General features: G+C 38.1%; 1 protein-coding gene across 3 annotated transcripts in view; it reads left to right on the forward strand.

Annotated features, from left to right (window-relative positions):
• The window catches only part of Cntn1 (contactin 1), a 381,249-nt gene that overhangs the window by 116,524 nt on the left and 252,529 nt on the right, over positions 1-12,196 (forward strand). The window contains exon 1 of one of the 3 annotated variants that reach the window (XM_004662174.2): positions 11,195-11,638. The exons of the other annotated variants lie outside the window; for them this stretch is intronic. The gene's annotated coding sequence lies outside the window, so the exon portion shown is untranslated. Of the gene's footprint in view, positions 1-11,194; positions 11,639-12,196 lie in introns of those variants that run through there. 3 annotated transcript variants of the gene reach the window in all.

Raw genomic sequence — 12,196 nt, forward strand, 5'->3', positions numbered from 1 at the left:
AGATCCTTCAGGAATGAAGGTATGGGTTACCCCTCCAGGTAAAGAACCAAGACCTGCCGAGGTGCTTGCTGAAGGTGGAGGGAATACAGAATGGGTAGTAGAAGAAGGCAGTTACAAATATCAGCTAAGGCCACGTGATCAGTTACAGAAACGAGGACTGTGATTGCAATGTTTCTGTCCTGCCTTGATAACAGAGTGTTGTATCTACACCAATATTAAGATTGTATCATTAGCTAAACTGTTGAATTTATATTAGACCCATTGTATTAGAGACTAAGCTTGTGTTGGGGGGAAGATTTTGCGGTTCCGGTTGTACGTGGGATAGTTATGCGATGTTAGGCGGAATTATGAGCTTGTTACTGTTTTCATTTGGAAATTAAGTATGATGTAAGGAGACATGATTTGATGCCAAGTTGACAAGGGGTGGACTTGTGATAGTTAAGGTGTTGTCAACTTGATCTGTTTAGTAATCCACAGGCTGCTTCTAGGAAGGATCAACTAAAGGAGGAGGTCTTTCTCCCAGGGTGAGCCCTTCCCCCAGAGTGGGCAGTCCTGCTCAGAGAGGGACTTGATATAAGGAAGCTCTGGGTAGAAGAGTTCCCTTTTTTTCCTTCCTTCCTTCCACTTGGCTGCCAGAGCTGCTCCCTACCTTCTAGCGTGGATTGAAGACCAGTGCGGACTAAAGACCAACATCAACTGAAGACCCATGTGGATCAAAACCCAGTGGCTCCTCAGGAAGCCTCCAGGCTTTCCGGCTCCTCATGAGGCCTCCAGGTTTTCCGGCACCATCTGCAGTGCCGGTTGGGACTGCTGAGGCATCTGGCCACGTGGACTGAGCAGCTACCAGGTTTGGTGATTCTCAGGCCTGCAACTGCTATTGGACTACTGTAAGCTAATCCAATAAATTCCCTTTATAAAATAATTCATTCTAGTAATTCTGTTCCTCTAGAGAACCCTGACTAATACAGCGGGGCACTCTTCAAAATGTCTCTTGGCGTCCCGAGGAGATCTCCAGGGCAGTTAGTCATACGGTCGAGACCCGTGCCTCGAACCCCACGTTGGGCGCCACTTGCCCCTGACCTGCGGGGCCAATGTTACACGGGGTGGTCAAGGAGGGCTGCAACCTGAAAGAACGGGCAGGAAAGAAGAAGGAGACCAAGCGGAGGTTTTGTCAAGGTCTTGTTTAATGTTGGATTTTTTAGCTCTTTTATAATCAACCAGCAGGTAGGGCAATAAGGGGGGGAAGGGGGAGGGGGTACAAGGAAGGAGGAAGTAGGGCCACCTGGCCGTAATCTTCTGGAACATCTCAGAATCTCTCTTGTGACGTCTCCCTGAGCAGCTGTTTGTTCTCGGGGGAGGGGTTGCATGAGGGCTGCTAGTTCTCTTTTGTCCTCAGGGCAGTGAGGGGCCATATGAAGGCTGTTAGTTCTTCTTTTGTCCTAGGGCGGTCAGGTCATGGTCTCTGACAAAGCAGTATTACTCATAAATGCTCATTGTAGTTTGAGTAACATATAAATATTATAAAGTATAAAACTGGACATGATATTCTTGTATAGCAGCAGCATATTGGGCATACTGGTGTATTTATTTTTTGTTTTTTTCTCAATTTTTATTAACATTTTCCATGATTATAAAAAAATGTCCCATGGTGATACTCTCCTCCCCCCACTTTCACCTTTGAAATTCCATTCTCCATCATATCTCCTCCCTATCTCAATCATTCTACTTACATATATATAATACCAACCTATTAAGTACCCTCCTCCCTTCCTTTATCCTCCCTTTATATTTCCTTTTTAACTTATTGGCCTCTGCTACTGAGTTTTTTCCATCTCATGCAAAAGCCCAATCATCTGTAGCTAGGATTCACATATGGGGGAGAACATGTGGTGCTTGGCTTTCTGGGCCTGGATTACTTCACTGAATATAATCCTTTCCAGATTCATCCATTTTTCTGAAAATTTCATAACTTCATTTTTCTTTACTGCTGAGTAGCACTCCATTGTATAAATGTGCCATATCTTCATTATCCACTCATCTGTTGAGGGACATCTAGGCTGGTTCCATTTCCCAGCTATTATAACTTGAGCAGCCATAAATATGGTTGAGCACGCACTTCTAAGGAAATGAGATGAGTCCTTAGAAGAGATGAGTATCTATTTAGCCATAAGTATGTTTTTTCATTATTAATAAGGGCTATGTTTAATCAAGATGCTATGGGCTGACCCCAACAGATCCTGGAACTAAGTCTTTAAGAAGAAGCATTAGATCTTTAATCAGATTAGATTTTGTCCTGTAGTAAATATTCATGACTATGAAAAGGCTTGAGTCTTTGAGTAATAGGGAGAAAACTAAGTGTTACTCTGTGCACTCACATCACAATGTCCCAACCTGCCTATCTTTGGCCTTTGTTCTCTGTGCTTATTTATGCTTGTGCCTCTCATCTGGATTATTACCCAAGCATAATTATGCCTGGGACATATAATGGTGCTTAGAAACAAAAAAAATGTATCTGACAATTTTATACAAAGGAGACTATGTAGCCCATATGTTATCCTCAAAAATCAGGACATTTTTTTCCTATTTAAAGTCATTTATTTTTAATGAAAATACTCATGTAGTTCCATGAAGTGCCTTTATCAAAGTGATTTCTATTTCTGTTCCTCAGAACTTAGTTATTATTTGTGTTTTCAGGATACTTTAAGACTCCCTATTTAATTTATTAGGAAAAGTGTATGATAAAATCTTTTCTAGGAAATTACAGTTTCTAGTTTCACAGTAAAACTTGTGTAAAGCCAATTGCTTATGCAATGACCTCAGAGAGGCAGATATTTGTTGAAAGAACTTACATTAATATCCTGTTACTGGACTTAGTTTTTGGTAGGAATTAAATTATGTTTTGAAACGAGTATCAAAAGCAATTTATTTAAAATTATCTTATTAAATGAAAGTGTAACCGTGACATTGTACATCTTCAACCTACCTTCAAACAAGAATTGGAAACATGCAACTAAACTTTTGCCCAAATTTATTTTTGAAATTTGTATATATAAAGGGAATTCTGCAACATTATAGGTATTTCTGAAAAGCAGTATCAGGGGAAATCTCATCCCAATTACTTGAACTGTGGATAATGATTGGCTTTGGGATTGGAGAGAATAAATTAGTATACACATAATGAATAGTAATGTGAGGTCTATTATAAAACTTTACATATAGATGTGCACTTATATGCACCCAACATATATTTGTGTATTTGGATAATAATGCAAGTATGTGCTAGGCTAATTTGAACTATGGTGTTATGGTAATGATCCACATCTATAGTTTCCATATTGATTTCTGTCTAAATGATATTTCTTTTTAATTTAAAGATTTATTTTTATTTTATTTATTTATTAGAGACAGAAGACAGCAAAAGAAAGGAGAGAGAGAGAGAGAGGGAGAGAGAGAGAGAATGGGTGTGCCAGGTACTCTAGCCACTGCAAGCAGACTCAAGATGCATATGCCACTTTGTGCATCTGGTTTACGTGGGACCTGGAGAATTGAACCTGAATCCTTAGGCTTTGCAGGCAAATGCTTTAATCAGTAAGCAATCTCTCCATCCCTAAATAGTATTTTTTATTATTAATGTTTTCCCATACTTTTCTTCAGTTTTATTATTGTGTGCTTTGTATATTTATGTGTTACAATATCAGATGAACATAAAATTGTACTTGAATCTTTGTAATGACATTATGGTTAGTACAAAATGTCTTTGTCATTGTACAATTACCTACTTTAAGTTTGTTTTGTCTGATTTAATTATATATAGCTCCATGTGCTCTATTTTGAATTGGGAGAATATCTTCCTTCAATACTTGACTTTCAATCTGTGTGTCATGATTAGTGAAATGAATCTTTCACAAGCATCAAATAACTTGAAGCTTTTCATTCAACTATCTTTTATCTTTTATCATCTTGTATCTTTTGAATAGAGAACTTAATTTATTTACATGTAAGGTAGTTGTTGATATGATAGGTAAAGACCTAATCTCACCATTGTTTTCTGGTTATTTTGCAGATCTTTTCTTCATCTCTTGCTGTCTGGCTTTGTGATTTGTTAATTTTCTGAAGTGCTTGACTTTGATTTTTTTTCTCTTTACTTTTTGTGTTTCTACATTAGATTTGGATTTGTGGTAACAACACTTCCATATAACATCCTGTAATAGTCCTTTTAAGCTAATTCCTACTGCTTGACTTTAATTACAAACAGAAACTCTTATTTGAAATATTGTTCACAAATTGCACCTTTTATATTGAGTACTCAATAAGGAATTGTTGTAGATAAGTGTATTTTAGCAGTTTGGTCTTTTAACTTGTGTTCTAGAATATGATTTATACACCTCTATTATGGCATTAAGGTTCTCTGATTTTGACACTTCACTTTCAGTGAGTGTTATAATTTCATACATTTTCATGTTCCTGCAGTCCTTTATTTTCTGCTTCAAGAACTTGGGTGATCATTTCCTGTAAGGCAGCTCCAGTGCTGCTAAGGACTCCTTTACCTTCTGTCCCTCTAGGACATCTTCGGGTCTCCACTTTGTTTAGGAAAGCTTTACTATGAATATTACTCTTAAAATGTTTTCTATTTCTCCCATTTCTTTTAGTACTTTGACAATATCCTGTTGCTGCTGGCCTGCACAGGTTCTGCTAAGAAATCTGATAGGCTTAACGGGTTTAACTCTGCTCTGCTCTGTTATTGCAGGTTCTTAATTGGGCCATTGAGCACTCCTGGGTTCATTAGGTTATTACTGTTTGAATTGTTGTCTCAATGTCATGGGGTTATGAGCATAAGTGGAAGCTGGTCACCTCGTATTCTGACGTCATACTAAAATCACTACTCACTAAAACTTCTTAAAGAATTTGCTCATGGGCCTAGGTCTGTTTTCCACTAATTCAAAAATCCTAAAGAGACAGAGTATACAGATGTTTGTCAAATTTTACAAGAAGAGCCTAGCATGGGGGTGCAAACCTTTAATCCCAGCATTTGGAAGGCAGAGGTAGGAGGATCACTGTGAGTCTGACACCACCCTGATACTACATAGTGAGTTCCAGGTCAGCCTGGACTAAAGTGAAACCCTACCTTGAACTACACCCTGGAAAAAAATATAAGAATAAACATAATGCGTAGGTCTAAATGATCCAGCTACAACAAATATATTTAGATTGATAACTTTGCAAACATTTAAATTTACTCCTAGAAAAGATTAATTGGTTATAATTTTCAAGCTCATCTCTAACATGCCCATGGTTTGTGCACACAGCTGCTTGGTGACTGACTCTATGAGGCAGAGCAGGTTGCTGACATTTGTTGACTCAGAGGTGAGGGTATGTTCCTGTTAGAGCCTTTTGCTACCTAAAACTGTAAACACTTCTTTTAAAATAATCAAAAGGAAGTATGATTGATTAAGAATTATTATAATTATGTATAATACTTTAACAAACTTAAAGGAGTTTTATATACTGTAATAGCAGGATTCATAGTAGCCACATTTTACATGGAAATTGAATTGCAATTAGGCCATTTTATGAAGCCCCCCCCAAAAAAATATTTTGCGATACTGATATTTGGAATTGAATTCAAATTTAGGGAATCATCTTGTTTGTTGGTTATATCTTATTGACACATGCACACATGTGTTGAATGTGTGGTGTGCACACATCGTGTACTTACATAAGGAAGACATTGGGGGCCTCCTATTACTTTTTGTGTGTTTCCTTGAGATGGAGTATGTCCCTGACCACAGAGCTGCAGTTTTCAGTCAGATTGACCAATCAACCCAGCAATCCATCTGTCTCCATACTACATAGGCCTGGCGTTAGATGTGTAAGGGGCTACATCCAGCTATTAATATGTGTGCTAAAGAACTTAGGGAAAAATGGACCCTATCAGGTCTTCATCCTTGAAAAGTAAGCCTACTGAGCAAACTCTAATAACAAAATTCTTGTGGTTTTTTGTTTTAACATTTTTTGAGGCAAGCTCAACAGACTGTCCCTTGTTATGAGAGAGGCTTAGAGTGAGAGAAAGAGAAAATTGGCATGCCAGGGTCTCCAGCCACTCCAATCGAATTCAAGATGTGTGTGCAACCTTGAGTGCATGTGCAACCTTCCACCCTTGTATCAACGGTGTGTCTGGCTTACATGGGACCTGGAAAATTGAACATAAGTCCTTAGGCATTATAGGCAAGTGTCGTAACTACTAAGCTGTCGCTCCAACCCAAAAATGTTGGTTTTAATAGAATGAGAAATCCTTTAATGTGTGAACAGTGTATAAGTATCACAAATTTTTGGTGCATATTGGGAAACTTATTCATTATAACTATTTTTATTAATTTATGGACTGAAATCTCTTCTTGCTGCCATGCTTTTATTTATTAGATGAGATATCATTTGGAGTAGGTTTTTAATTTTTCATTCTGGTTACCATCATTGAAATGGAAGTCAGCGATAAAACTACATAAGGTTTCTTCCTTATACTTTTTCCTGTCTTCACTTTTAAAATATATTATTAATGGGACAAAATATTTAGGAAGTAACTAAGACAAAATCAAAACATATGTCTCAGAGCCGGGCATAGTGGCGCATGCCTTTAATCCCAGCACTCAGAAGGCAGAGGTAGGAGGATTGCTGTTGAGTTTGAGGCCACCCTGAGACTCCATGGTGAATTCCAGGTCAGCCTGGGCTAGAGTGAGACCCCACCTTGAAAAACAAAAACAAAAAACCAACCATATTTCTCAACCACTAGTTTATTTAACTGTGTGCAAATGGCTTCTGATTCCTCCTTCCCTATTAGACCTGTAATCATCTCTTCAGATGTAGCTATACTTAGAACTTGATATTTATATATTTACTAGAAATCTCTTCATAAGTCCCACTTACCTGTGTGTGTGTGTGTTTCTGAAAAAATATAATGTGGGCTGGAGAGATGGCTTAGCGGTTAAGCACTTGCCTGTGAAGCCTAAGGACCCTGGTTCGAGGCTCAGTTCCCCAGGCCCCACGTTAGCCAGATGCACAAGGGGGCACACACGTCTAGAGTTCATTTGCAGTGGCTAGAAGCCCTGGCACGCCCATTCTCTCTCTCTCCCTCTATCTGTCTTTCTCTCTGTGTATGTTGCTCTCAAATAAATAAATAAATAATTAAAAAAAAATATATATATATAATGTTATCTTTTTTCTCTAAGATATTTATAGCTGAAATTGGGATACAAGTCTATACTTTTACTTCCAGATTAACCTAAGTTCTTTTTCTGCACGATAGTGTATAATATCTTACTGGCCTTTAAAATGTCCATTATTCTCAAGATTTTAACATGCATCCTTCTTAAAAGAAGAGTAAGTTTATAAATCAGATTTCATATAATGTTGCCTTATCTTCTGACAAAACATCCATGGTAGCCCCAGCCCACATCATATAGAGATGCTTGGGATTGTCAAGCACACAGTGTAATACCCAAACTCCTCCAAATGCGCATGACACACTTCCCCTGAGGAAGGCATTTCCTTTCAAGTCTTCCCTTCTCAAATTAACCTGTGGAAGGAAATACATTTATGTTTCAAAGTCCTTAGTCTGTCAGAAACTGTGTTAAGTGACAAAGATATTGCAGAACTCCTAATGGCTCTATGATGATTATAAAATTCCCACATTAGAGAGGAGGAAATAGAAGCAGGTTTTAAACTCTTGTCAGATGACTACAAAAACTGTTTTTAATGACTGTTTTAAGCTATTTATCCAACTGTCACAGAACCTACAAGAAACACATAACTAATGCTCAATGAGCATGGATGGCATGTTCAGGGTCACCTTATTAAACTGAGGAAATTCTGCTTTTATCTAAAAGTTGTCAACCTTGAAATCAATGTTATTCCCCTTCCATAGCCTTCTGGTACTGATTACAGAGGCATCGTTTTATGTCTTGGGCAACTTCTCAGGTGTGTATTTAATGTGCTTCAGTGATTATCCTCTTTTTTGTGTCAAAGTATCTACCTGCTTTCCTCATTAGCTCATGAACTCTTTGCAGGCAATGTTGATTATATATTTTTGTTTGGTATTAGCACAATTCATTTCATACCAAAGATACACGATAAATATTTCTTAGATAAATGAGTGGACTATGTTTGAGGATGTTTTATGATGCTAGTAAAACAAGAGAGAAAGGTCAAAAGAATGTCTTCAGTCCCAAAGAGCAATGCCATCTTCTATAGCACCTGTCTCTGAAGTTTACAAATATAAAAACTTTTGGGAGGCTAGATTATTTTCCTGTCTTTCGTGGTATCACTTTTTTCTTATATTGCAGACCTGCATTATGCATGTTTCCAAATGCTAGTAGTCAATGGGGCTTGCTACACATCTCAATAGATAACAGAGATTTAACATACTAAAGATGCTCTGACTTATTCAAAATTTTACTGACTTTATTCATATTACACTGTTCATTCTATATCTTACATGCAGTATGAATTCAAAGTATTGGAAAGCCTTTTGATCTTCAAAGGGAACAAACTGACTTTCTCTGTCTTCTTTCCACTTGAAAATATTGGTTAAATGTTTTTCTCAGGCATAAGGACACTTCTGGAAAATGGAAAATGGCTCTTTATTGCAGCCTTGGGCTTTGTTTTATCTGGAATTCAACTGTCTACTTTCTCTATTCATTTCCAGTCCAGGCTTAATGACTCATCCTTTGACTTTTTGGGGGGTTTACTATCTTCCTTGTTTCTTTTATGCTACATTGTTCTCTTTCTCTTGCTGGTTTCTAAATTTTGGTTGATTCTAGGTGCTCTCTTTTTTTCTTTCTCTCTCGCTGTATGTATGTTCATGTGTGTTCACATGTATGTTCATCTCTCTCCCTATGCTTAGACAGTGGCAGATGGAAATCTGCAGCCTTCATTTTAGACATGTATTATGACTGTCTCTATGGGAAACACAAATACTGGTTCTCCTCCTGTCCACTACAGACAGATGTACTAGCCACCTGGTTATGCATGACTGTATCTTGTATTTTGTAACTACTGTAGTTTATAACAGTAATTTATATTTTCAAGATTGTATTCTAACACAGTCCAATAATTTCAAACTTTTTCCTTTTAAATGAGTAGCTTTTATGTAAAATTATTTCTTTTACTAATTACATTGGCTTAAATGATATTTTAAAAGGTTTTGTACACACAGCTGTAGTAGTGCACACCTTTAAATATTTTATCTATTTGAAAGAGAGAGAAAAAGAGAGAGAGAGAGAGAGAGAGAGAGAGAGAGAGAGAGAGAGAGAGAGAGAGGGAGAGAATGGGCATGCCAGGGCCTCCAGCCACAGCAAACAAATTCCAGATGAATGCACCACCTGGTTCATCTGGATAATGTGGGTCCTGGGGAATTAAACCGGGGTCCTTTGGCTTTGCAGGCAAATGCCATCCTTCCAGCCCTAAATTATATGTTAAATTGTAATTTTAAAAAAGATCTGTGGCTTTTCAATCTTTCATTAAAGAAAAATAAATTCAGAAAAAGATAAATGTTATATAACAAGGTCAATTCTATTAATTTACTCTAAAATTATTAGGATAATAGCAATATGTAAATATATAAATTGGAGCTACCCAGGGCAGAACAAAGCAATATGAAGTAGAATATATTGTTGTTATTAAGGTATGGGTGATTAATTTCTCAAACTGCCATTTAAAATATTTTAACATAGTCTTTTCAGCCAAGCACAGAAAAAATATTGTACATATACCGAGAAGGACCTTGTTTCTGAACACCTCTGCTGGCATAGCACCTCTGCCACCCTTGAAGGCTGTGGGTTTATTGATTGAAAACCAATGTGGTCATGATATTGCTAAAGGGAAATTACTCCTTACAGTATAAATCGCAGGCGGAAAAGCGTGGCTATTTCTCACAGTTGTTCTTTACTATAGCCTTTAGCTATAAACTTGGGGGCTTCACTCTGGTTTTTAAAGGGTCAAGTGTGGTGGCATCGACATATGACATGTGTGTGTATGCACAGGCTCATATGTGTGTAGAAAAAGGCTCTGGAAAGACAAATTTATGTACCTCAGTGACCTTAACAGAATCAGGTTTGGGGTAGAAAATCTGACTTAATAAGGTAACTTGTAGTAGATATGTATGTGTTATCCATTTTTGGATTTGCAGGAGTCTCCCATGATAATATGTTTGAAAATACTTTTATGATATTTTAAGATGTGACCTGGGGCTGGAGAGATGGCTGAGTGATTAAAGTGCTTGCCTGCAAAGCCTAAGGACCCAGGTTCGATAGTTCAGGTCCCATGTAAGCCAGATGCACAAGGTGGTGCATGCATCTGTAGTTCATTTGCAGTGGCTGGAGGCTCTGCTGCTCTCTTTCTCTCTTTCCCCTCTTTCACCTCTTTCTCAAATAAAAATAAATTTAAAAAGTTTTAAAAAGCTGTTGCCTGGTTTTCCTTTGATGGATATGAGCAGAAATAAATGTGCATTTTAACATTTATTTTTCTCAGCCGGTGCAAACAATGGTCTTATGGCATTCTTAGAAGCTCAAAATCTAGGAGAAGCTCTCAAAACCACTGACACACCTAGCATAGACATGCTCATGGTCCAGAATGCTTAATTCTGATAGCCATTATCCATGCTGATGATTCTTTAAAGGAAAGAAAAAAAATTACATATTATTGTAATGGATAATGACAGGCTGTTTTAGAATTTGTTCCTTTAATTAAAATAAGTTGAACAAACCCAGGATGAAAAAAATACATCCTAACACTTATAACTACACATCACTCTTTTATTTTTATTGATTTTATTAATTTTCATTCAGCCTACATGATATTTCAGAAATGAAAAGGGCAAACTAGCTCTGTGGATCTTACTGATAGTATAAGATAGCCAGCCTAAAGCTGCAGCAAGCATATATTTTGAATAGAAGAGAACAGATGCTGTAGCATTCCTGCCCAAAAGTGTCTGGCTTAGAGATTCTGCAGTATGCGGATGTCAGCTTGTCTTTGTGAATGTTTTACCAGAGTGGCTGCTGCGGGGTTGGAAGATTCTGCCTGTGATTTAGGTTGTAGTTTTATTTGTGGAAGTACACCAATCAGGGAGCTCCGATTGTCTTAGTGATGAGGTGGTCAATAGCCCATTACTGGATGGAACCGGCGGCTGCAGGAAGTGCATTGAAGATTCCAGTGTATGAATTATGCATGCCCTGCTCATTCTTTAGTCTCCAAACAGAATGACAGAGCTTGGGAAGTCTCCTCAGATAGTTTCTTGCATTAAGTGACTGCCGGGAGATGCTGACCATTTCCAGGCACAGGAGCAGCATTGACTCTGGCCAGCGGAATCTGGAAGATGTAAATCCCCAGCTGGCAGCCCAGAATGCTCTATTTGAAAGTACTGCTATGTAGAGAGCCTACTTTGCAGTCCACTAACCTGTTCTCTCCAGGAGGTTGGCTGAGGAATGGGAGCGGCTGTGTCTGACTCTGAGGTCACAGCTTGAGGTCTTTCAAACTTGCCTTCTGCTACAGAAAAGAAGAGGGTTGTGCCATCATTGTCCCTGAATTTATTCAAATGGATTATTTCTAATAGATTTAGACCAGATCATCAGATAATTCAACACATGTGGTAAGTCTGAGCTTTTTCTTAGGTTAGACAATTGCAGAGCAGAACGTGCTGAGCTGGGATAACACTGGTACTGTTCCGTAGCAGTAGGGTTGGCTCAGTGACCTACAGCAGCACTGCTCTCTTGATTGCTGTGTTAATTGAGATGTAACTTCTTATTTTATATTCCTAAGTGTAGGGATGAAGGTATAATTTTGCATATTAAAGCTTTTTAAGAATGTACTAGACATCAGGTGTGTCTGTGAGAGAGAGAGAGAGAGAGAGAGAGAGAGAGAGAGAGAGAGAGTGTGTGTGTGTGTGTGTGTGTGTGTGTGTGTGTGTGTGTATAATACATGGAAGCTTACAGACTAGGGAGCGGCAGCTCAGAGTGAGCTGAATCAGTAGGGAAAATTACCTCCTGCTGGTAGTTTTAGCAGGGCTGTGGCATTGCCTTCCCTCACATTATTTGAAATGTCAATATCTCAAATTCTAGTAAAGATGATTAGGACCCAAAATGCTCAATTCTCCCAGAAGTATAGAAAAGCACCCAGACACTCACGCTGAGATACTGTCTTGCATATT

The sequence above is a fragment of the Jaculus jaculus genome, chromosome 6, assembly GCF_020740685.1.
Source record: "Jaculus jaculus isolate mJacJac1 chromosome 6, mJacJac1.mat.Y.cur, whole genome shotgun sequence".
NCBI classification, from domain to species: Eukaryota; Metazoa; Chordata; class Mammalia; order Rodentia; family Dipodidae; genus Jaculus; species Jaculus jaculus.